The following is a 26090-nucleotide window of genomic DNA, read 5'->3' as shown; positions in this document are numbered from 1 at the left end:
GCGCCACCTAGACTTGAACGCAAATTTTAATGTCATTTTCGTAATCTACTTCCAAATACTTTCATTGGAGTCCCATATAGCCATGGGTGGCTAATAAGCCCATTTGGGGGTTGGGGTGACCTCCCATTACTTGGACCGAATTTTTTTATGCCATATTTGTAATCTACTGCCGAATACTTTTCATTTGAGTCCCATATTGACATGAACGTGGAATATATCTGTTTAGAGGAGTTTTGGGGTTTGGGGCGGTCCGCTGGATACTTGGACCCAAATTTTATTACATGTTCGTTTTCTAGTCTCCAATATCTTTCATTTGTTACCCATATTGTGACTATCGCTCCACTTTTGGTTTTGGGTGGCGTTTTTGGGGTAAGGGGGTGGATGCACCCCCATCTGATATCTGAAAAATATATAACCTATGTTTCCTTCCAGACAAACCAACACAGTCTGGTAAAATGTAAACAAATTCGTTTCAGCCGTTTTTGATTCTACGGAACAAACAATCAAACCGAGTCCCATATAGTCATGATGGGTCATATGCCAATTTGGGATGTTTTTTGTGGGATGAGCCCCTATATTGCGATCTGACTTTGTTTGCCAGATTCGTTATCCACTCCCACATACCTTCCATTTAAGCCCCATATTAACGTGAAGTCCAATCTGGCTGTTTGGGGGAATTTTGGGGTCGGTGCAACTTCTTGGATACTTGGACCCAATTTTGATTACCATATTCGTATTTAACTCTTCAATACCTTTCATCTGATACACATACTGTTCTGATAGGTTCACTTTTCTTTTTGGAGAGTGTTTTCTTCGGCCGGGCCGAACTGGATATCCACCACCTCGGTTACATATGTAAACCACCTTTCATCAAAATCCGGTAAAAATCGCATTCCTTATGTCCCATAGCAGTTATATCGAAATATGTTCCGATTTGGACCAAATACTAATAAGTACAGTAGCTATATCTAAAAATAAACCGATCGTAACCATATACGACACAGATGTCGAAAAGCCCAACATAAGTCACTGTGTCAAATTTCAGTGAAATCGGATTATAAATGCGCCTTTTATGAGCCCAAAACCTTAAATCGAGAAATCGGTCTATATGGCAGCTATATCCAAATCTGAACCGATCAGGGCTAAATTGAAGAAAAATGTCGAAGGGCCTAAGACAACTCACTGTCCCAAATTTCATCAAAATCAGATAATAAATGTTGCTTTTATGGGCCTAAGACCCTAAATCGGAGGATCGGTCTATATGGCAGCTATATCAAAATCTAGACCGATATAGTCCATCTTCGAACTTAACCTGCTTATGTACAAAAAAGAATCTGTGCAAAGTTTCAGCTCAATATCTCTATTTTTAAAGACTGTAGCGTGATTTCAACAGACAGACGGACGGACATGTCTAGATATTGAGCTGAAACTTTGCACAGATTCTCCTTTTGTCCATCAGCAGGTTAAGTTCGAAGATGGGCTATATCGGACTATATCTTGATATAGCCCCCATATACTCAGATCCGCCGACTTAGGGTCTAAGGCCCATAAAAGCCACATGTATTATCCGATTTTGCTGAAATTTGGGACAGTGTGTTGTGTTTGGCCACCCGACATCCTTCTTCAATTTGGCTCAGATCGGTTCAGATTTGGATATAGCTGCCATATAGGCTGACCTCTCGATTTAGGGTCTTGGGCCCATAAAAGGCACATTTATTGTCCGATGTCGCCGAAATTTAGGACAGTGAGTTGCGTTAGGCTTTTCGATAGCCCTATTCAATTTGGCCTTGATCGGTTCAGATTTGGATATAGCTGTCATATAGACCGATATCTCGATTTAAAGTCTTGGCCCCATAAAAGGCACATTTATAATCCGATTTCGCCGAAATTTGACATAGTGACTTATGTTAGGCTTTTCGACATTCGTGTCGTACATGGTTCAGATCGGTCTATATTTGGATATGGCTAGCAAAAAGACCAATATTTTGTTCCGCACAATTGAACAATGACCCGTACTTATTAGACCACTCAATATTCGTGTCGAATTTGGTCCAAATCGGACCTTATTTCAATACAGCTGCTATGGGGGCATAAATTACGCATTTTTTACGGGTTATGATGAAACGTGGTTTACACATATACCCAAAGTTCGGCACGACAGAACTTAATGCCTTTTTAATTTTATCAAATTGGTTTTATAAAAACATTTTAAAACTAGGATTTGAATAAAAAAAATATATTAAAAAAATTCCTTGAAATTTTATTTTTATAGAAAAATTGTTCGAAAATTTATTTCTACCGAAAATTTTATAGACATTTTAGTTTCTAGGAAAATTTTGTCTACAATTGGTTTTGCCTGTCTGTCCGTCATTAACAAGATTTGTCAAATGGATTAAAATGCTTCGCAGACCCACAAATCGTGAGTACAGTGTAGAGCACATATCTGAGTTCGATACGGGGCTCTTTAAATTCACTTAATTTCAAGCGCAATACGAAATGATTCCAAACCAACTTCCTTCGTTTTGTCTCCTATTGCGCAGGAGAAGGAATTCACTTAAACAGCCCCATTTAAAATTGAGATGGTTGCTCTACACTGCACTCACTAGTTGTGGCTGTGTATGGCAGTTTTATCCATTTGTCAAATATCGTTGATGAGGAGCAGACAGACAAACAGATTTTAGACTAAATTTTCCTTGAAAATAAAATTTCTATAAAATTTTCGCTAGAGGTAAAACTTTGACCAAATTTTCAACAATTTTTTTAACAAATACATCTACTTTATTCATGAAAAACTAAAAAAAAAAAATTTCGAAAATTTCCCTAAAAAAAATTTTAAATTTTCATTACCACTGTTGTTTCCCACAATTTTGGCTTCTCAAAGTCTGAACGCCTTCACTTGCATTCATGTGTATGTGATAACAATGCATGGTCAAACAAGTAACAGAAAACAGCTAAAGATTTGTAGCGGCTTTTTGCTTTCGTCATATGAAATTCATTCATCGGTTGCTGTGTTTTCTGTTTAGACCCCGTTTGTCAATTCCATAAATGTGCAGAACAACATTTAAATCGTGTTAGACGCGAACAACTTGACTATCCGGCCATAATTCATACCAAAAATATTAAACAACAAAACAAAAACAAAATGTTGTTTTGGTCATTGTTATTATATAAAGGGTGATTTTTTTGAGGTTAGGATTTTCATGCATTAGTATTTGACAGATCACGTGGGATTTCAGACATGGTGTCAAAGAGAAAGATGCTCAGTATGCTTTGACATTTTATCATGAATAGACTTACTAACGAGCAACGCTTGCAAATCATTGAATTTTATTACCAAAATCAGTGTTCGGTTCGAAATGTGTTCAAATTTTGACAAATTTTGTTCAGCGATGAGGCTCATTTCTGGTTGAATGGCTACGTAAAGAAGCAAAATTGCCGCATTTGGAGTGAAGAGCAACCAGAAGCCGTTCAAGAACTGCCCATGCATCCCGAAAAATGCACTGTTTGGTGTGGTTTGTACGCTGGTGGAATCATTGGACCGTATTTTTTCAAAGATGCTGTTGGACGCAACGTTACGGTGAATGAACACATTTCGAACCGAACACTGATTTTGGTAATAAAATTCAATGATTTGCAAGCGTTGCTCGTTAGTAAGTCTATTCATGATGAAATGTCAAAGCATACTGAGCATCTTTCTCTTTGACACCATGTCTGAAATCCCACGTGATCTGTCAAATACTAATGCATGAAAATCCTAACCTCAAAAAAATCACCCTTTATATCTATGACTTAGATGGTGGGCCTTTAGTCATTAGTGGGTAGGAAGAAAGAGGGGTTCCACTATTCCTTTCCTACTACTGTCCACCATGTACTTGAAATGGCAACGCACCACTTAGAAATTTTGCTACAATATATTTAGCCATCATTATTTTTAATTATACTTTAAATAACTTAAATGGCATATCCTAAATGAATTTGTCAAAAATTCCCTTGAAACGAATTGGACAAAACGAAAACTTTAATTTTTAAATTGCCATTTAAGATATATTTTATGGTGGCTTTCTTTCTCACTCTTTCTCTTCCACTGCCCCGAAAAAGGCAAAGCCAAAACATGTTTAGGCGTTTTTTAATAAAAAAAAGTTTGAAGTCTCTAAATGGAGCAGTTGGATGGCTCGTGCCATTTGTTTGCCAAAAAAAGACACCTTTGCTCGGTGTTTGTATGTATCGAATGTGTGGGGGGTTATGTGTGTTTTACACTCTTCCCTATATGGGAGTTCATTGACTGTGTCTTTGAAAGTTGAAAGAATTTAGATAACATCACATTTCGTGCCTAAACCCTAAGAAGACACGCAAGGGCCATTAACTTTGGGAAGATTTTTGGCCTAGGAAAACTGCAAAATTTTATGGTTATGCCAAGGATGTTGGGATATCTGATTGGAAAACCAAAAATTGGTGAATTTTGAGAGAATGTCAACAATAAATTTATTGGAACAATAGAAACTTGACAAAGTGTGTGAGAAAAAGGGTGAAGTTTTGCTGTATAGGAAGTAAAAGAAAATCAAGTCAAAAATTAAAAAAAAAAAAAAACATTTTGTTATGTGTTTTCAATCCCATCAAATTAACCTTGAAATTGATTACTTATAAGCACACAACTTAGGAGGTCAGATTGCATAGAAAGAGAAGTGTTATAACTAAACTGAGAGAATTGTCTATATGACCACTATTTCCAAAAATTGGGGCAATTTCCATTGTCCTTGACGCGGATGTTGATGTTGATGGGTATAATACAACTCGTTGTTCCAACTTTACGTAGCAAATGCTGTTCCACTCGACATAGAGAGTTGTATTAAACCTTTTCTCATTATACAGACAATATGACGACCTAATCTGAACTCAATTGTGATTAAGTAAGAAAAATTTGTGATGCACTAATATACAGTGCAGCATTAATCAAAAGATCAATACTCCCAAATAATGCAAAACCTTGTCCAAGTTTGATGACTCGCCAAAAACTAGAATGTTTCAATGACAAATGCATATTTGCCTATGAACATTCCATTAAGGAACAGGGGCAAACTCATTACATATCAAGAAATTGGGCCCAAAAAAATTTTGGGGCCAATTTATATCTTTTTGGAGTCTTTTTTCATGCATTTATTGGGGCCAATATCGGTTTTCCTCAAGTAAATCTGAAATTTTTGAAATCATTTTGGAGAAAATTTTTATTTTACTTTAGCAGCTAATTAGCCATTTTTGGGTTCCAATGTCCTAATTTTAATACGAATAAAAAGGTATTAATTTCGGCTGGGCAGAACTTTGGAAACCCACCACCTAGGATATATAATAACCACCTTTCATCATAATACGATGAAAAATGCATAATTTATGAACCCATTGCAACTATCTCCAGGTCTCACCCAACTCATTGTACTAAATTCATTGATAAACAAGCTATAGATCGATTCAGACCATATTGGACACGTTTGGTCATGGGAGAAGCCGTAGTACAAGATTTCAATAAATCGGATCAGAATTGCGCCCTCTAGGGGCTCAAGAAGTCAAGATCCCAGATACGTTTATTTGGCAGATATATCAGGTTATGCACCGATTTGCACCGCAGTTATTATACAGTTATTGAAAGTGATAACAAAACACCTCATGCAAAATTACACCCAAATCGGATGAGAATTGCGCCCTCTAGCGGCCAAAGAAGTCAAGACCTAAGATCGGTTAATGTAGCAGCTATACTAGGTTTTAGACCGATTTGAACCATACTTAGCACAGTTGTTCGAAGTGATACCAAAACACCACGTGCAAAATTACGGCCGAATCGGATAAGCATTGCGCTCCCTTTAAAAGCTCACGAAGACAATGATCCATATGGCAACTATATCAGGTTATGAACCGATGTAAACCATACTTAGTACAGTTGTTGGAAGTATTACCAAAACACCACGTGCAAAATTTTAGTCAAATCGGACGAGAATTGGGCCTCTAAAGGCTCAAGAAGTCAAGACCCAAAATCGGCTTTTACGGCAGCTATATCAAAACATGAACCGATTTGGCCCATTTACAATCTTAACTGACCTACACTAATAAAAAGTATTTGTGCAAAATTTCAAGCGCCTAGCTTTACTCCTTCGAAAGTTAGCGTGCTTTCGACAGACAGACGGATGGACGGTCGGACGGACGGACATGGCTAGATCGACTTAAAATGAAATGACGATCAAGAATATATATTCTTTATGGGGTCTCAGACGCATACTTCGAGGTGTTACAAACAGAATGACCATATTAGTATACTCCCTTCCTATGGTGGATGGAGGGTATAATAATGCGCCTTTTATGGACCAAAAAACTTAAATCTGGATACCGGTATATGTATGTGGCACCTATATCCAAATATAGACCGATAAAAATCATATAGGGCATGGATATTGAAGAGCTTAACAGGGTTAACTGTATCAAATTTCAGCGAAATCGGGCAATAAATGTGGCTTTTAAAGATCTAAGATCTTAAATCAGTATATCTAAATATAGACCGACCTGGTCCATAAAAAACACGAATGTCAAAGAGCCTAACACAGCCCACTGTGTTAAATTTCAGAAAATCGAATAATAACGTGCAAATCTGCATCGATCTGGTCTGTATTGAACTGGAATGTTGAGTGGTCTAATGTCACTCGCTGTCTTACATATCAGCGAAATCGGATGAAAAAATGAGCCTATTATGGGCCCAATACCTTAAATTAGAGATCGGTAGATATGGCAGTTATATCGAAATAAAAACCGATCTTAACCGTAATCGGTGCCAATGTCGAGGGGCATAACGCAACTGATTGTGCCTAATTTCAGCAAAATCGGTTAAAAATCTCGAATTTTATGGACACATGACCTTAAATAAAAAGATCGGTCAATATGAAAGCTTTATTAAAATCTACACCGATCTAAGCCAAATCAAACAAGAATATCGAGGGGCCCAACATAACTTACTGTCCCAAAATTCAGTGAACTCGGACTACAAATGCGCCTTTTATGGCCCAAGACCTTAGATCGGGAGAACGGTCTAAATGGTAGCTATATCCAAAATCGAGGGATCTGAGCCGAATTGAACAAGAATGTAGAGAGGCCTAACACAGCTCACAGTCCCAAATTTCAGCGAAATCGGATAATAAATGTGGATTTGATGGGCCTAAGTCCTTAAAACAATCTGCCGTTTTATATAAGGAAGCTTCATTAAGATATAGTCCGATATAGCCCATCTTCGAATTCTAATTTGTTTCGAATAGACTCAAAAACGGCTGAACCGATTTTTTTGAAATTTTCGCACATTATGTAGGATGGACTGGAAGGAGAGGGCGGATCGGGACAGCATTAGGGAGTAGATTACGGATATGGTCTAGAAGGAGCAAAAGGCTATATAATTTGTTGATGTCGGAAGGGAGGGGGGCGGACTCTGTCCCTTAACCAAAGTAACACCCAAAAATAAAGTAAACCGATAAGGCCAGGTTGGGTTAGGTTTAAGTGGCAGTCTGCCATCAGATTCACTTAGACGTTTTCGTCCATTGTGATACCAAAGGAACCGAAGAAGGAAGATGCCTTCTATTGTAGTTCCTACCGTTGAACCAACCAGATCGCTTTAAAAAGCCCAATAACTTACGAACGTTCACATCCGCTAAATCAGACAGGTTCTCAAAGAAATGAGAACCTAAAGTGGAATTCCTTCTGACTGCTAGTGCGGGACACACACACAGAAGGTATTCTATTGCCTCTTCTTCTTCGATTCTGCAAAAGTCGTTGCTGGCAAACCTTCAGTCTGCCGGCATGTTTTCCGATTAGAAAGTGACCTGTCATGACGGACACAATGACTAAAACGTCTGTTTTAGCCTATAACAGCAAAGCGGTAGACCTCTTCATGTCTAGATTAGGCCACATACTTTTGGAAAGGTATGAGAGATTAGAGTACGAATTTAATATTAAAAATTTTTTCCAAGTGTCTAGGGGGCCGCACCGACCCGAACCCCACTCAAATTTACATTTTGGACGATCTTGACAATATGAGACTCCAAAACTCCTCCCCAAATGGGAATATTTGCCAATCATGGCTATATGGGGTACATATAAAGGGTATGGTATTTGAGAGTAGATGAACAAATTGTTCTGGGGAGATACATATGGTATTAAGAAAAAGACTTATTTTTCGCATGGTGTTAATGAAGACGCAGCGGAGCGGGCCGAGTATAGCTAGTCCCTTATTAACCGACCTTCCGATTTGACATATTTAGCCCCTAGAAGCCGCAATTGTTATATTATGCCAAATACGGTTTAAATCGGTTTATAACCTGATATAGCTCCCATATAAACCGATCTCCCGATTTGACATCTTGAGCCTCTGCAGTCCGTAACATTTCTCCGATTTGGCTAAAATTTAGCATGTAGTGTTCTGTTACGACTTCCAACAACTCAGCCAAGTACAGTCCATATCGGTCTATAACCTGATATAGCTCCCATAAAAACCGATCCCCCGATTTGACATTTGAGACCCTGGAAAGGTAAATTTTTATCCGACTTAGCTAAAATTATGCGTGTGGTGTTCTGTTACGACTTTCAATAAATGAGCAAAGTACGGTGGAAATCGGTCTAGAACCTGATATAGCTGCCATATAAACCAACCTCCCGATTTCACATCTAAATTTGGCTAAAATTTTGCTCGTGGTGTTCTATTACGACTTCCAATAACTATGCAAAGTACGATCTAAATCGGCTTTTAACCTGATATAGCTCCCATATAAACCTATCTCACGATTATCCTTGTTTGGTTCCTAGAAGCTTTCATTTTTGTACGGTTTGGCAGAAATTTTGGAACATAGTGTAAAATTATGCCTAACTAATTTTGTTTTTCTCAATTTTACGCAGAATCCATGGTGGTTTTTAAAGATTCGGTCCGGCCGAACTTTTTTACCGGCCGAACGTTTTTTCTTCTTTTTTCTATAACCACCATTCGACTACTGAATTTGGTCGAACACGTTTCAGATTTAAATGAATCTGCGATGATCACCATTTGAACCGCAGAGCTCAAATTTTGGCAACAAGCATTTTTTGTTTGTTTCTCTTTCGGATCGGAGATTTTCCTTGCAAATGGAAAAGGAAAGCCAGAGATAGCAACACACATCAACCACTATGGGACGGGTTTAGTCTTTGGTAAGAAGACCTTTTAACCACATTAGGTGTGATGGCTTCTAGAGCCTGGCGTTGGTAAGTTGTATTTGAATCATATTAAATTCAACGCATGTATTTTTGTATAATGACAGACTTTTTTTCTTCTAAAATCTGTTGGAAGTTGTATTGATATTGATTGATTGATTTTGGTTACATTAATAAACATTTTTCCTTTCTTATGGCCAGAATTTTTGTGCAAAGGAAGCCTGTGTTGTATGTTCAAGGGAACCATGTACTCCCATATTCCGATATATGCTGATCTCCAACATATTTCCTAGTCGCTCTTTACGATATAGTCATTTTCTGCATGAGGGTTAATATCTTTAAAAAATCCACATCTAATCATAAAATAGTTATAAAACTTGCAAAGCACGTGCTCTAGCCAACATACTTGGCAGCCATACAAAAAGAGTGCAAAAATGTGAGGCTTTCATTTCAGTGCTTCTTTTTACTTGTTTTTGTTATTTTCTCACCCAGGAAAAAAGTAAAAAATTAAAGCGGACATACCAAAAAAAAAACAGAGTGCAGAACATCACACAAATAATGGCAAAGTGTATAACCATCAAATGCCTCCATGGAGAAAAATTTTCGGAAAATGATTTCTTTGACCTCTTTTATGTGTATTTCGTTACGACATGGAATAGTTAAAGAACCCAATTTAATGTGGACACATAAAAAAAGTTCCCACAACCCATAGATGATAGGATTCTGTAGTAGCAAGCAATGTGTTAATGTCGGATGTGGATGTCGAACAAGCATAACATGTGTCTTGCAACACTTCACGACACTACACAATTCAATGGCTAAGCCGGACGCTGAAAGATTCGATATTCTAGCAAAAATTTATGTTTCAAAAAAAAATTACCAATAGCACATAAAGCCTTAAATTCTATGGGATTTAAGATTGGTGTTCTGTCTATAGGAGAAATTGCGACAAAAGCATGGCAATGAGAAAAAAACTAAATATAATTAAATCTTTAACGCAGTAGGCAAAAATTTTAAAGACTTTTATTATCATTTGTGATTTAAGATTTAACTTTTTGTTATATATTTGCAATTATTTTTATTTATATATATATATATTTTTTTTATTTTTAATTTGTTTAAAACATTTTAATTTGAAGTGAGCAATACTTCTTATAATTTAATGAATTAGCACTCCATCTTAAGATTTTTTGTAGTACGTTATTTACTTTCGTTTCCTGCATTGCATGTTTATTTATTCACAACGACAAATACTAGAGAGTGGTTCTCATTAATTTGGAATTATTATTTTTTGGTGGCATAAAGACATTCTACTCATTACGAATATGAAATTTAAAAAATCATTGTTGACAAATACCCATTGAATGACAATATGATGTCATATCTCAAAGTGGAAGTGACGATGCAATTTAAAGTCATTTACTCAAAATACGTTCAAATAATTACAATATATGGCTGTAGAGCGCATTACGTTTTACTAATTGGGAAAGAGTTTGTGTTCAAGTTTTAATGAAAAACTAGCAAAAAAAGTTTTTGGAGTGACTCACAATGGTGCGCACTTAATGACAGAATTCATATTTCGACAGAACATCAAAATGCCATGGAAGAGAAGAGTAGACTGCGGTGGATAAATAAGGGAACTAATCCTAATGACATTTGGAGGTATTTCATTTTCATTAAACTTCAATACAATACGTGTTGACTGATGCTAAATTAAAATTTGTACCCATTGATGACTGCCGTAAAGGATGATGGATAAGAATAAACGGTTCTAAGTTCTGTAAAGTCTATAAAATCTTGATTTCTTCATCATCTAAATGTGCCACAAAATGCAAAATATTTCATGGTTATTCAACAACAAAAACAAAATTGATGCCCTGGACTAGTAACTCATCCTTGGAAACTGCTGACACACTTGATGGACCCACATCGACCCGAAGACGAAAATTGTTTAAGGTGTAAATGCCGACATGGAATACTTGTGAGCACCACACAGGCTGGAACTTAAAGCTCCGACTTGTGTGGTGTTCATCGTCACGTGAAGCTTATATTGCGAATAGTGAAAAGCTTCGTATCTGTGCGGAGTAGCTGCATATGATTTGTGGTGGATGGATTGGCACCGGCTCTTACTTCTGTTCTGAGGGCCTATGATACCCGAAAAGGAGAATTATTGACACCTTTAAATAACCAATGGCCAACATTAGCGTCTGTTCCTAGCCCAGGGATAGCATCAGATCTTGATGCAAGAAGCTCGCGATATCAAGAAGTACATATACGCTCCCACATAACCCATGCAGTTGGGGGGTCTGGGCCAAATTCTGCACCGGAGAACTAACCAATTACTCTGAAGAAACAAAGAACAGTAAACAAGTACAGAGGTATATGTAAACCACCTTTCGTCATAATATGGTGAAAAATGCATTATTTATGCACCCGGATAATAAATGCGCTTTTAATAGGGCCAAGGTTTTAAATCGAGAGATCGGTATATAAGGCATCTATATCCAATTCTGGACCGATCTGGGCCAAATTAAAACAGGATGTCGATGGGGTCAACACAGCGCACTGTACCAAATTTCAGCAAGATCGGACAATAAATGCGCCTTTTATGGGACCAAGACCTTACATCGAGAGATCGGTATATATCGCAGCTATATCCAAATCTGGACCGATCTGAACGAAATTGAAAAAAAGATGTCAAAATTCTTAACACAACTCACTGTTCCAAATTTCGGCAAAATCGGAAAATAAATGTGCCATTTATGGGCCCAAGGCCTTAAATCAAGAGATCGGTCAATATGCCAGCTATAGACCGATCTGAACCGACGTGAAAAAATTCCCAGTCCCAAATTTCGACGAAATCGGCCAATAAATGCGCCTTTTTTGGGCCCAGGACATTAAATTGAGAGATCGATTTATATGGCAGCTATATCCAAATCTGCGGCGATTCGAACCAAATTGAAGAAGGATGTCGAAGGACCTCACACAACTCACTGTACCAAATTTCGGCGAAATCGGTTATAGGCCCAAGACCTCGAAGAATTTTTCTATTTTATGCACAATTTGGTTCAGGGCAGTCTTTACCGACCTTCTCTTGACATAGGTATGCTGCCCCTAATTGAACAGTTCGCTGGATGTCCTACTATTTATCATGGTATCCACAATACGTTCCATGGTTTTGAGTAGAAAGGACATAAGGCTTATAGGTCTGTAGGCTTTTGATGTCACATAACATGCCTTGCCAGGCTTAGGTATAAATACTAGCCTTGCCTCCTTCCGGGCTTTCAGAGTATATGCATGTTCCAGGCACGCTGTGAAAATATTAGCCAGGTGGGGCGCCAGATAGTCTGCCTCTTTCTGTAGTAACGCTGGAAATATTCCATCAGATCCGGGTAACATAAATGGTTTGAAACTCCTCCAGGATTCCTTTACCATAAATTCTGTTATGGTAAGACTTCATTCAACATCTCCGTGAGTTCCGTCATATCCTGAGGAAAAGGCGTTTTCATCAAAAGCCTCAAGATGTCTTCCATTGTATCTGCTCTCACTCCCGTGTCGTTTCACTACTAACGTTTCAGTTTGGACATGGGGTATTTAGAGAAACTTTTTCTTCTTGGCTGCGTCATTAACGCTATCGAACTGTTCGCAGAAAAGCTTCCAGGAGACACGTTTTTCCGCTCTGGTAATTTTCTTATATTCCTTGAGCCGTATTGTTGTCGTTAGTAACGATCGCTTGTCCTCAGTAACGACCCCATGATCCTTTCCAGCTTGCTATACAATATATGGGTTGTTTTCAAATGCAATGTGTATTCGTTTGCCTCAACCTAGATGTTACTTAAAACCAAACACACCATCCCAAGGTTTTGGTGAGACAAAAATCACACATTGTTCAATTTGGATGGTGGATGGTATAGCTCGTTCATATGCACCAAATATGGTACATCTCTTAAGGCAATTTGGAAATGCAAAATTTGCCTATGAACATTCCATTAAGGAACCGGTGCAAAATTCTCACATATCGATGAATGCCATCCAATTCAAGTTTAAGCTCAGTGATAAGGGGGGGCTCCATTTTATAGCCGAGTCCGAACAGCGTGCCGCAGTCCGACATCTCCTTGAGGAGTATTTTTATATGGCTGCCATACCAAGTGGTACAATGCCTTTACAATGTCGCTAGCTTTAGGAGGGGATAACCATAGCTGACATTTTTATACCCTCCACCATAGGATGGGGGTATACTAATTTCGTCATTCTGTTGGTGACACCTCGAGATATGCGTCCGAGACCCCATAAAGTATAAATATTCTTGATCGCCATGTCATTTTTAGTCGATCTAGCCATGTCCGTCCGTCTGTCCCTCTGTCCGTCCGCCTGTCTGTCGAAAGCACGCTAACTTTCGAAGGAGTAAAGCTAGCCCTTTGAATTGAATTTTGTGAACCGATCTTGGGTATTGACTTCTTGAGCCTGTAGAGGGCGTAATTCTCGTCCGATTTGACTGAAGTTTTGCACGTGATGTTTTGGTATCACTTCCAACAACTGCGCTAAGTATAGTTCAAATCGGTCCATATTTTGGTATAGCTGTCATAAAAACCGATCTTGACTTCTTGAGGCTCTAGAAGACGCAATTCTCAAACCGATTTGATTGAAATTTTGCACGTGAAGTTTTGGTATCACTTCCAACTATTGTGTTTTGTATGATTTAAATCGGTTCATAATCTGGTATAGCTGTCATATATACCGATCTTGGATCTTGACTTCTTGAGCCCATAGAGCTCGCAAATCTCATCCGATTTGACTGAAATTTTGCATGAGTTGTTTTGTTATGACTTCCAATAACTGTGCTAACTATGGCGTAAATCGGTCTATAACCTGATATAGCTGTCATATAAACCGATCTGGGATCTTGATTTCTTGAGCCTCTAGAGGGCGCAATTCTCATACGATTTGGAAAAAATTTTGTATAACGGCTTCTCTCATGACCTTCTACATACGTGTCTAATATGGTCTGAATCAATCAATAGCTTGATACAGCTCCCATATAAACCGATCTCCCGATTTTGCTTCTTGAACCCCTACAAGGCGCAATTCTTATCCGGATGAACTGAAATATTACACAATGACTTCTACAATGATCGGCATTAATTTATGGTCTGAATCGGACAATAACTTGATATATTGGGTTGCCCAAAAAGTAATTACGGATTTTTTAAAAGAAAGTAAATGCATATTAATAAAACTTAGAATGAACTTTAATCAAATGTACTTTTTTTACACTTTTTATCTAAAGCAAGCTAAAAGTAACAGCTGATAACTGACAGAAGAAAGAATGCAATTGCAGAGTCACAAGCTGTGAAAAAATTTGTCAACGCCGACTATATGAAAAATCCGCAATTACTTTTTGGGCAACCCAGTAGCTCCAATAGCACTACAGTTCTTATTCAAAAATCTTTGCTTGCCTAAAAAGAGCAGTATCTCTTGCATAGAACTCGACAAATGCGATCCATGGTGGAGGGTATATAAGATTCAGCCCGCTCTTATTTGTTGTTATTACTCTACTAATGCGTACATGAGTGGCCTTTTGTATCTAAATTTAAAGGGAAACGATTATGGAAAGTATTCACTCAGTGGTGGTTAGAAACATCCATTGAGACACACATTTACATTTGTATTTTATTTTTTCATCTAACATACCCTTCATAAATAAGCAGCAGTCATTTTCAGCAAACAACAGATTTTCAGCAGTAAGCCTGCTGCTCTGAAGTTGCAGAACTACTGCTGTATTAGCAAAAACTACTGCTTCAGCAGACAGTGTTTGCTATTTTTTCAAGAGTGTACAGTATTTTCCTGTGACATGATTTAATCAATTAAATTGTTTTATGAAATTAGTTGCTAATTAAAGTTAAGTTTTAAATTTATTACCTCTAAAAGAGTTCTGTAAAAAATATAGGCAAACAACAGACACTTCAACAAATTATCGCATTTTTTTCTTACTTTTCCCATGTGTCTCCAAAAAAAAAGGGGAAACCCAATTTCATTTTGTAAATAAACCCAGATGCTGTCTACTGATTTCAATTCTCTTGACTACTACTATAGCAAACTACAAAACATAATAAAAAATGTTTTACTCAAAAACAAGTAAAAGCGTGCTAAGTTCGGCCGGGCCGAATCTTATATACCCTCCACCATGGATCGCATATGTCGAGTTCTTTTCCCGGCATCTCTTCTTAGGCAAAAAGAGTATATAAGAAAAGATTTGCTCTGCTATTAGAGCGATATCAAGATATGGTCCGGTTTGGACCACAATTAAATTATATGTTGGAGACCTGTGTAAAATGTCAGCCAATTCGAATAAGAATTGCGCCCTTTGTGGGCTCAAGAAGTTAAATAGAGAGATCGATTTATATGGGAGCTATATCAGGCTATAAACCGATTCAGACCATAATAAACACGTATGTTAATGGTCATGAGAGAATCCGTCGTACAAAATTTCAGGCAAATCGGATAATAATAGCGACCTCTAGAGGTTCCAGAAGTCAAGATCCCAGATCGGTTTATATGGCAGCTATATCAGGTTATGAACCGATTTGAACCATATTTGGCACAGTTGTTGGATATAATAACGAAACACGTCGTGCAAAATTTCATTCCAATCGGATAAGAATTGCGCACTCTAGAGGCTCAAGAAGTCAAGACCCAAGATCGGTTTATATGGCAGCTATATCAGGTTATGGACCGATTTGAACCATACTTGGCACAGTTGTTGGATGTCATAACAAAACACGTCGTGCAAAATTTCATTCCAATCGGATAAGAATTGCGCACTCTAGACGCTCAAGAAGTCAAGACCCAAGATCGGTTTATATGGCAGCTATATCAGGTTATAGACCGATTTGAACCATACTTATCACAGTTGTTGGATGTCATAACAAAACACGTCGTGCAAAATTTCATCCCAATCGGATAAGAATTGCGCACTCTAGAGGCTCAAGAAGTCAAGACCCAAGATCGGTTTATATGGCAGCTATATCAAAACATGGACCGATATGGCCCATTTACAATACCAACCGACCTACACTAATAAGAAGTATTTGTGCAAAATTTCAAGCGGCTAGCTTTACTCCCTCGGAAGTTAGCGTGCTTTCGACAGACAGACGGACGGACGGACGGACGGACGGACGGACGGACGGACGGACGGACGGACGGACGGACAGACGGACGGACATGGCTAGATCGACATAAAATTTCACGACGATCAAGAATATATATACTTTATGGGGTCTCAGACGAATATTTCGAGTAGTTACAAACAGAATGACGAAATTAGTATACCCCCCATCTTATGGTGGAGGGTATAAAAAGAGATGGAAAAATAGTCTAATATTTAAATTAGTTCGAATTCTTTGAAAACTGTGTAAGGGGGTGAAAAGCGAACGATTGTACAATAGAAAGAAATAACAACGTTCACTTATTTCCTAAGGCCTTTTGTTTTCTCCTGTTTGGCTCTGCTCCCTTTCGTTAGCATTGTGGATGGACAACAACGGAACATTTCATATGCAAATCGAAAATGGCATGGCCTTTATATTTCCTTCGGCTGGTTTGCCTTACGGATCCATTCGTTCGTCAGTCAGTCCCCCGCGGTTTTAGAACCTAGTTTTGCTGTGCAGTTTATTTAAGAGTGGTTTCGTTTTGTTGTTTTTTTCCAGCTTCATGTTGCTCACATTCTATTGCCATTGTCGGAAATAATGGAAATGTATTAGGAACCACCTAAAGATGATGTTGATGCCGTTGACAAGAATGAGAAGGGAATGCAAAAGACTACAACGACTATGACGACTGTCATTCGACCCCAACCCATCGAGAGCTGGTGCAGTAATTGTGAATTCAGTCATAGAATTATGTCTCTCTCGCCACACAAAAGAATTGCACCATGGCACTATACTACCCATTGCAATGGATCCACCACATGTACCCAGATTCCTTCCATTATTTTTCTCCATCAAATGTCAGAGGCAGACTTTTTTCTTTCGTTTAGCCCAGATTTCAGCCACATGGGAGTTGAATATCCATTTAGAAAAATATTTATTCCTCGAGGAGTTACAAGTGGGTGGCAATGGCATGTTGCTCCAGTTTTCGTCTTTCTTCATTGTATAGTAATTGAAAATAGTTCAATATGAACTATTCGCTAACTATTAGGGGCCTATTGTGTGTATGTGTGTGTGTGTTCGAAGTGACTTGCTAAGTGCTGATGCTGAATTAGAAGCTATAAAAAAATTTTATGTCAATAGCAACACATCTTAGATTTAAGTATTACATTGGGATTTTCAGTTTCGTTGTGATGTGAACAAAATGTTAAATGAAAACTAAAGTGAAAGTCAATTGAATGCTGCTGTATGCAGTTTCATTCATTTATCTTCATTCGCATCGCATATGAATTAAAAACATAACACCAATTAAAGTCTAGACAAAAATCATTTTATAGAGCACAATAAAATTTACGATATTATTTTGTAAATAAGATCGAAAAAATTGACTAAGAACTGAAGTCGCCCTCCTTAAACTTCAATACCACTCAAATGAGAAGAAAAGGAACTTTCGCAGATGTTTCCGAAAATGGGCACTCCTTATAAAACGTTTACTTATAGTATTTCATTTCACAATATGAAGCAGTTTACTACATATTTTCGAATTATGCAACTAGTATCCCCAGGAAGCCACCGTAGCGCAGAGGTTAGCATGTCCGCCTATGACGCTGAAAGCCTGGGTTCGAATCCTGGCAGGAACATCAGAAAATTGTTCAGCGGTGATTGTTCCCCCCCAATGCTGGCGACATTTGTGAGGTACTTTGCTATGTAAAAACTTCTCCCCAAAGAGGTGCCTCTCTGCGGCACGCCGTTCAGACTCAGCCATAAAAAGGAGGTCCTTTATCACTGAGCTTAAAATTGAAACGGACATCACTCATTGATTTGTGAGAAGTTTGCCCCAGTTTATGGGCAAAATTGCATTTGCAATGCGCTTTTCTAGCCTGTTTTGAGCAGCCCAGCCCAACCTTAGGCCCCATCAGCATGCGTATCCGGTATTAAATAGTTAAGTTGGTAACCCATCAGCAACTGCTGCCTGATGCTCTACTATATCAAATTTAAACGAAATTTGAGTAGAACATATGCCAAGAAGTTCAATGGGGAAACCTATCTATAAAGCAACAAATAACAAGTTAAAGCGTGCTAAGTTAGGCGGGACCGAATTTTGGGAATCCACCACCACGGATTCTGGTAAATATTTATACAACATAAATTTAGTTGAAGGGCATAATTTAATACTACGTATCAAACTTCTGTCAAACCAGCAAAAATTTAAGCTTCTAGGAATCGAACAAGGATGATCGAGAGACCGGTTTACATGGGAGCTAAATCAGGTTATAGACCGATTTGGAACGTATTTGGCACAGTTGTTGAAAGTCGTAACAGAACACCGCATGCAAATTTCAGCTAAATGGGACAAACATTGCGGTTTGTAAGAGCTCAACAAGTCAAATCGGTTGATCGGTTTATATGGCAGCTATATCAGGTGATAGACCGATTCAGGCCATACTAGACACGGTTGTTGGAAGTCACAAAAAAAAACACTACATGAAACATATCAGCCAAATTGGACAAAAATTGCTGCTTCCAGAGACTCAAGAAGTCAAATCGGGAGATCGGTTTACATGGGAGCTATATTAGGTTATGGACCGATTTGGACCGTATTTGACGCAGATATTAAAAGTCAAAGCAGAACACCATATGCAAAATTTCAGCCAAATCGTATAAAAATTGCGGCTTCCAGAGGCTCAAGAAGTCAAATCGGGAGATCGGTTTATATGGGAGCTATATCAGGTTATAAACCGATTTGGGCCGTATTTGACGCAGATGTTGGAAGTCATTATGGACCATCACATGTAAAATTTCAGCCAAATCGGGCATAAATTGTGGCATCCAGAGGCTCAAGAAGTCAAATCGGGAAATTGGTTTATATGGGAGCTATACCAGGTCATATACCGATACAGGTAGTACTGGACTCAGTTGTTGGAAGTCATAAAAGAACACCACATGCAAAATTTCATCCAAATCGGGCATAAATTGTGGCTTCCAGGGGCCCAAGAAGTCAAATCGGGAGATCGTTTATATGGGAGCTAAATACATATCTGAATCGATATGGCCCAGTTGCAATCCCCAATGATCTACGTCAATGAGAAGTATATGGAAACTTTCAAGCGGGTAGCGTTACGCGTTCGACCGCTATCGTGATTGCAACAGATGGACGGACGGACGTACATGGCTTTATCGGCTCAAAATGTCAAGACGATCAAGAATATAAGTAGAGATATTGAACTGAAGCTTTGCACAGTTTCTTATTTGTCCATAGGCAGGTTAAGTTCGAATATCGGTTATATCGGACTATCTCTTGATATAGCCCCCATATAGACGGATCTGCCGATTTAAGACCTAAGGCCCTTTAAAGCTACATGTATTATCCGATTTCGCTTAAATTTTGGACAGTAAGTTGTGTTAGACCTAGAAAAGCGCATTTTTTTCTGGGGATACAAATGCAATTTTGCCCTTGAACATTCCTTCAAGGAACTGGGCCAAACTTCTCACAAATCAATGAGTGATGTCCGTTTCAATTTTATGCCCTATAGCTGCTATATAGACCGATCTCTCGATTTAGGGTATTGATCCCAACATTCTGGTTTATTTGGCCCAGACTTGGATATAGCTGTCATATAAGTACAATAGATATCTCGATTTAAGGTCTTGGGCTCATAATAGGTGCAGTGTTTGTCCGATTTCGCTGAAATTTGGTGTGGCGAGTTGTATTAGGCTCATCGACATATTGTTCAATAAGGGCGAGATCGGTCCAGATTTAGATATAGCTGCCATATATACCGATCTCCCGATTTAAGGTTTTAGACCAGCGATGTCAAAAATGAAATTGTGATGGTATTTGTGAAATATGCTCTTTATGTATTTTTATACCCACCACCGAAGGATGGGGGTATATTCATTTTGTCATTCCGTTTACAACACATCGAAATATCCATTTCTGACCCCATAAAGTATATATATTTTTGATCAGCGTAAAAATCTAAGACGACCTAACATGCCCGTGAGTCTGTCGGTCTGTCTGTTGAAATCACGCTACAGTCTTTAAAAATAGAGATATTGAGCTGAAACTTTGCACAGATTCTTTTTTGTCGATAAGCAGGTTAAGTTCGAAGATGGGCTAAATCGGACTATATCTTGATATAGCCCCCATATAGACCGATCCTCCGATTTAGGGTCTTAAGCTCATAAAAGCCACATTTATTATCAGATTTTGCTGAAATTTGGGACAGCAAGTTGTGTTAGGACAGTCCAAATCCCAGTTCAATCTGGCCCAGATCGGTCTAGATTTGGATATAGCTGCCATATAAACCGATCTCTCGATTTAAGGTCTTGGATCGGTCTATATTTAAATATGGCTCCCAAAAAGACCAATATTTTGTCCTACAAAATTGAACAATGACTTGATATAGTCTGAATTATCTGAATTATTCCAGAATTTAACCTGCGTATGAAAGAAATACTAGTCGGTGCAAAATTTCAGCTAAATACCTAAATTTTTAAGACTGTAGCGTGATTACAACTGACGGACACACGGACATCGATAAATCGTCTTAGAATTTTGCGATGATCACAAATATATGTATATACCTTGTAGGGTCGGATATGGATATTTCGATGTATACCAAATGGAATGAAGAAGTAGAAGGGCTAAATCGGAATATATCTTAATATAGCCCCCATATACACCGACCTGCGGATTTAGGGTATTAGACCCATAAAAGCCACAGTGAGTTGTGTTAGGCCACTCGACCTCCTTCTTCAATTTGGCCCAGATCGGTTCCGATTTGGATATAGCTGCCATATAGACCGATCCGACGATTTAGGGTCTTAGGCTCATAAAAGCCACATTTATTATTCGATTTTGTTTCAATTTGGCCCAGATTTGGAAAAGCCGCCATATAGACCGATCTCTCGATTTAAGGTTTTGGGCCCATAAAGGGCGCATTTATTGTCCAATATCGGCGAAATTTGGGACAGTGAGTTGTGTTAGGCCCTTCGATATCTTACTGCAATATGGCACAGATCGGTCCAGATTTGGATATAGCTGCCATATAGACCGATCGCTCGATTTAAGGTATTGGGCTTATAAAAGACGAATTGATTGTCCGTTGTCGCCGAAATTTGGGACAGTCAGTTTTTTTAGGCCCTTCAAAATTCTTCTTCGATTTGGTTCAGATCGGTCCAGATTTGGATATAGCTGCCATATATACCGATCTCTCGATTTTAGGTATTGGGCTTATAAAAGGCGCATTTATTATCCGATTTTGCTAAAATTTAGGACAGTTAGTTGCGTTAGGCCCATCGACACCCTTCTTCAATGTGGCCCAGATCGGTCTAGATTTGGATATAGCTGCCATATAGACCGACCTCTCGATTTAAGGCGCATTGATTGACGGATTTTCCTAAAATTTAGGACAGTTAGTTGCGTTTGGCCCATCGACATATTTCGGCCAATTTGGCCCAATTCCGTTCAGACTTGGATATAGCTTCCATATAGACCGACCTCTATTTAAAGTCTTGACCCCATAAAAGGCACATTTATGACACAGTGACTTATGTTAGGCTTTTCGATGTCCGTATCGTTTATGGTTTAGATCGGTTTATTTTTAAATATAGCTACTAAAAAGATCAGTAGTTTGTTGTACACAATTGGACGATGAATTTTTGCTTATTAATAGTTGTCCCAAATCGGAACATATTGCGATATAGCTGCCATGGGGCTTAAGGTATGCATTTTGACGGATCACCGGATTTTGACGAAAGTTGGTTTACATACATACCCGAGGTGGTGGGTATCCAAAGTTGGGCCCGGCCGAATTTAACGCCTTTTTACTTGTTTTTTTTTCCTTTCTTACAACTTATATAAGAAAGGCCGTATATGCAATTTTACCGCTGTAAAAATATTTTCTGATTAAGATTTTTTTTATTATAAACAGCTTTGAAATAGGCTTTCAAAAATTATTCATAAACAACCAAAACTGATAGAAATTTCTTATTAGAACTAAAGGGGAAGATGATTGCTACTAGGCTTGTCAAACAACTTTTTAACAAAAATTTATAATTTTATGAATACCAATGAAATATTTCAAATACTTGCTTCAACAAGCTTTAGTAAAGAATATTAAACAATATTTCGGAATGGTTCTGGTTCCAGCCAGTTGGACAATATTTTACATAATTATGTATTTTAGAATTCGCATATTTTAAATTCGATTTGTTGTAACGAGGATTTCACAATATCTAATGATGGCCCTTGTTCTAAACCACTGCCAATTGATTTACATAATTTAAAAAAAAAATCTCTTTTATTAAAAAATCCAAAACATTCTCTTTCGCTATATGGTAAAAATGTCTTAATAAAAGAAACTACTTACTTTATTGTTTTGATAACCAGTTAATAATCTTAGGTGTGTAGAGTTGTATTGTCCAAATAGATTGAGGCAGTCTCGCTTATATGGTTGTCACGATGAGCTTCTTTAGCACGACAATGATGACTTTGATGTATTGTACTTGAAAAAAGTCCACAATTAATTTCATCCACTTTAGGTTGATGAATTCAAGCTTAAGTATGACTTAATTATTGTCAAACCGAAATTTAGCCGATTACATACACACGCACTTGGATTTAATCAACCAGCACGAAATCAATCAATCAATTGCAAACAATTTAACGAGGTTGTTGTTTGGTTGTTTTTTTTTTTTAATCGATAATTTACTACCAATTTCGATATGAATTTTTGGCAGTGATGATTTCGTTAAGGGGGGGAAAGGTGCCAACACTTATGATTTAATAGCAAGGCAAACAATTTTATACAAGGGGAAATTTTGTATCCTTTTTTATGTCTACTTTCCTTAATTCAGTTTTTTCTCCTCGTTAACAAGCAAACTTTTATGAGGGTGGTAGTTGTTGTTTGCGTTTGTTTTGGTATTTCTTTCTATTCCTATCCACCAAACACTGTTGCTATAAAATCTCAATTTTTTGCTGTTGTTTATTTTTGGTACTTCACTTTGAATAGCAACAACAAACACACTGTGTGTCAGTCCTGCTGCCAAGGTGAGGACATCCAGTTATAAAGGTAGAGATGATAATGATGAAGATGATGGATTTGTGAACATCCTAGACACGCTGTGTTTGTATGCGCTTACACAGGACAGTGTGTGTGAGTGTGTGTATGATTAACAGTATATTTTTAGTTTTGTTTGTTGATACTTTTACTCTTTGGCGAACAAACAAAGGTGTGAGTAGCCGTTATTTTGTAGACACAAAGGACTTTGATTTTGTTTAGGGTTTGATTAAAGAGTCAATTATGGCTACTTTTGTATGGCTCAGCAAAAGCGAAAGGATTTTGTTTTTTTTATTTAATTTTTGTTTTAAAGATGCAAAAAATACTTTTGTTTTATAGGCAGACTTCTCTGGCAACTATGGCACTTGGGGCTTTTTTTTTTTTTTGTTAAATAGTATTACAACAATTTTGATATAAACTTTGGTTTTGTCAGAAACTCTTTTTTGATATGTTTTTCTTTTCTATATTTTCAATGTAACTCCAATTCCTTTTTATTAAATATTTAGCACATTTATTCACTCTCTCTTTTAGTAACTTCCTGGCAGACTTCACTATTTCCTTTTTTGCACTACCAAGCCACAACACAATTCTCACCAGCAAACACCACTGATTCGGACTCTATATTCTGATTTGATTTACTACACACACAAATAAACGGTCACTATGATGTCTGTCTCAACGTTCTACACCAAATTTTTTTCAAACGTTTTTATTTTCTTCCATCGTTCACAACAATTCGTTTCAGACTGATTGGAACTACCGCCAACAGACAGCCATCAAGCCAATGCTTATGGCAGAGAACCAACCAAACATCAGTAGCAATGCCAACAGAGCGTAGAGCGTAGTCGCATACATAACACTATGTGCCATGGGGGCTATGGGTGGAAAATACAAAAACAAAAAACAATAACAAAGCGCCGCTCACACACGGTAGTTGGTTGTGCGGGCAGAGATTTTGCTGCTCTGCCATTGTACGGTAGTGAGTGCTGCCCTATCGTCACATTTATCGTATTACGCTGCATATCGTAATGTAGCATCATCAACACAAACAACGCACTCAACTCCAAATTATTGTCGAGGGTTGCCAAGCCTTGATAGAATAGTTAAAAGGGGGAATGGCTAAGTTAACCAAGTGAATCTTAACAAGTAAAAGCGCGATAAGTTCGCCCGGGCCGATTCTTGGGAACCCATCACCATGGATTCTGCTAAAAATGTATACAAAATAAATTTCATTGAAGGACACGAATTTTTGTCAAACCAGCAAAAATTAAAGCTTCTAGGAACCGAACAAGGATAATCGAGAGACCGGTTTATATGGGAGCTATATCAGGTTATAGACCAATTTTGACCGTACTCAGCACAGGTGTTGGAAGTCATAGCAAAACACTGTGTGCAATATATTAGCCAAATCGGACATAAAATGCGGCATCCAGGGTCTCAAGATCAAATCGGGAGATCGGTTTATGTAGGAGCTGTATCAGGTTATAGACCGATTTGGACCGTACTTGGTAGAGTTGTTGGAAGTCATAACAGAACACTACATGCAAATCGGACAAAAATGGCGGTTTGTAAAGGTTCCAAAAGTCGAATCGGGAGATCGGTTTATATGGGAGCTATATCAGGTTACAAATCAATTTCAACCGCACTTAGCCAAATCGGAAAAAAATTCTCCTTCCAGCAGTTCAAGAAGTCGAATCGGGAGCTATATCAGGTTATAAACCAATTTCGACCGTACTTATCACAGTTGTTCAAAGTCATAACAGAACACTACGTGCGAACTTTCAGCCAATCGGACAAAAATTACGGTTTGCAGTGGCTTAAGAAGTCAAATTGAGAGATCGGTTTATATGGGAACTATATCCAAATCTGAACCGATATGTCCCATTTCCGATCCCCAACCACCTACATCTATATTAATTGTCTGTGCAAATTTTCAAGTGCCTAGCTTTAAGCGTTCGGAAATTTTTTTCCCCAATCACGAAAAAAAATCCCCTGTTTGAGGAAATTTTCCATAATCTGACAACACTGACAACGGCCAACGTTATGTAGTCAGTCTGAAAGTCGGCCATAGCCTCGTCGTGTGAACTGTTATATTTGGCCAATAAATTTTGTATCTTTCGACCGATTCAGAATATATATCGGAATATATTCTTGTTGGTGTCCTGACCCCCAACAACACCTACAAGGATCTGGTCGCAATAGTACTCACGAAATCACTTATAAATCCTCAGGCCACCCTTTTCGGTTACCGATCCTAATGCCCAATGGACAAAAGGCCGAATTTTTATTGGCGTTAAATCCGCTTTAGAGGGTGTTGTGATTTACATGCAGGCGGACATAACTCCCAACAAAGATGACTAAAAGCCGAAAAATATTAGACGTTGTGAATTTTCATAGAAATATTAGAAAATGGTTTTATTATTTTAAATACAAAAGAGGTCATAAAGCCCACTGGGCGTTCTGACCGCTTTTTGGTCGGTCACAATGCTCAAACAAATTTTGGGCGTTGTGAGTGCATTAGGGTAGGTTATAACGTCCAAAAATGGTTTTGGAATTAATATCCCCTGGGCGTTATGACCGATCACCACCATTTTACCCTATCCAAATCTCGCATATGCAATATAAACTCTCCACAGATCACAAAACATGGCAACTATACGGCAAACAGGTCGCATTACCT

General features: G+C 38.1%; 1 protein-coding gene across 14 annotated transcripts in view; it reads right to left on the bottom strand.

The window, feature by feature from the left end:
• LOC106083856 (proton channel OtopLc) overlaps positions 1–24172 on the bottom strand; it is a 195136-nt gene extending 170964 nt beyond the window's left edge. For 11 of the 14 annotated variants that reach the window (XM_013247119.2, XM_013247124.2, XM_013247126.2 and 8 more), the window contains exon 1: positions 22721–24172. The gene's annotated coding sequence lies outside the window, so the exon portion shown is untranslated. The remainder of the gene's footprint in view (positions 1–22720) is intronic. The other 3 variants (XM_013247129.2, XM_059368369.1, XM_059368370.1) reach the window with 1 other exon arrangement.
• Positions 24173–26090: the final 1918 nt, after the last annotated feature.

The sequence above is a fragment of the Stomoxys calcitrans genome, chromosome 4 (assembly GCF_963082655.1).
Source record: "Stomoxys calcitrans chromosome 4, idStoCalc2.1, whole genome shotgun sequence".
Lineage (NCBI taxonomy): Eukaryota > Metazoa > Arthropoda > Insecta > Diptera > Muscidae > Stomoxys > Stomoxys calcitrans.
Note: the sequence above shows the minus strand (reverse complement) of the source record. Positions and strands in the feature narration are given on the sequence as shown.